This window comes from Cebus imitator, unplaced genomic scaffold (genome assembly GCF_001604975.1).
Source record: "Cebus imitator isolate Cc_AM_T3 unplaced genomic scaffold, Cebus_imitator-1.0 Scaffold93, whole genome shotgun sequence".
NCBI classification, from domain to species: domain Eukaryota; kingdom Metazoa; phylum Chordata; class Mammalia; order Primates; family Cebidae; genus Cebus; species Cebus imitator.
This window is the reverse complement of record NW_016107408.1, coordinates 5527174-5528568: the sequence shown is the minus strand read 5'-3', so window position 1 is coordinate 5528568 and position 1395 is coordinate 5527174. Positions and strand designations below refer to the sequence as shown.

General features: G+C 33.8%; 1 protein-coding gene across 1 annotated transcript in view; it reads left to right on the top strand.

Moving 5' to 3' along the window:
• Positions 1-1395, top strand: part of GRB2 (growth factor receptor bound protein 2) — an 81599-nt gene that overhangs the window by 22146 nt on the left and 58058 nt on the right. The window lies entirely within an intron of this gene.

Here is a 1395-nt window from a genome sequence, read left to right as displayed (position 1 = left end):
GAGAATTGCCTGAACCCAGGAGGCGGAGGTTGTGGTGAGCCGAGATCGTGCCGTTGCACTCCAGCCTGGGTAACAAGAGCGAAACTCCGTCTCAAAAAAAAAAAAAAAAAAAAAACCCAAAAAAACAATAGGACATTATTTGGAAATTTGACAGTGTTTTATAGGACTATGTTAACCAGATTTGTGAGATGATTAAACATCTTTCCCTCAGCATGAAAGATGCTTGACACAGTTTTTCAGAAGCACATTTTGTGCTGTTCTTTTAGGTGGTTAATTTGTTTTTTTTATAGTTTTGTCAGGTTAAATTAATAAGTAATTATGATAGAGAAGTCTGGCATGTATTTATAATTTAATTTGTCTTGTTTAAAGTAAATGAATATCTTCTAGAGGGAGACCATCCATCCTAACTCATGCTTGGAACAAGATGGGAAGATAGACAAACCAGTCTTTGTTTAGTTTATGCTGCAAATGTTTAGCTTTAAAGCCAGGAGGCTCTGCTGAGAGCTTTTGAGAAAAAATATTGGAACTTAATGAAACATCCTCACTCACATGTACTGAAATACAAAGAAAAAAGAAGAGTGTGATGTTGGGTAACGGTTTTCTCTAGATGAAGCGGTAATGGAGAACTTTAACTTTCTCTAGTGTACATTTCTATAATAGAAATTTCTTACTACAAGCTTATATTATTTTTGTAATCCGAAAAGGCAGTAAAAAACAAAATCACTACAGTAGTTTTCTAGATGTCAGTTTGCAAGTCAACAAATACTTTAGGGCCTGTTTTGCTTTCATGTAAGGGAAAAAAAAAATCACTGCACAGCTTCATGGAGCAAACTCCTTTCATATTAAAACTCTTCTTGGTGTAAGCAGCACATCATCTTCCACATTGTACAAGGCTATTACATAGATGTTTTGATAATCTAAGATGATAAACTAAAAACATAACATGTTCAGCTGTTTCCTCTATGGATAAACAGATTAGACCTAAAACTAGTCTTGTTATCTAGATTTCAAGTTATATCTCAATTATCTTTTCCCCCCATGGGATGTAAAAATAATGTTATATGCTTTCTTGTGTGCTTACTTTTGACTTAGGTCAGTTTCCACATTGTATTAAAATTACTAATGTAGACAAATTACAGTTTTCCAGAGGTTCATGTATCTGTTTCTTCTTCCTTGGCTGTCCTGCATTTATTATGTATCAATTTTTATAGAATGTTTGCCATTGAAAAAGTATAATTAAAAGACAATGATCTGAAATTAATAATGTGTTTTAGCTATTTGTCATGCATTAAGAAATCAAGTGACCAGGGGAGGTAACCTAAACCTCATGGGCTCCGATGCTGCCAGTGCGCAAAGCTGAAATCAAGTGTCTTTTTAATTCTTTTTTTTTTTTTT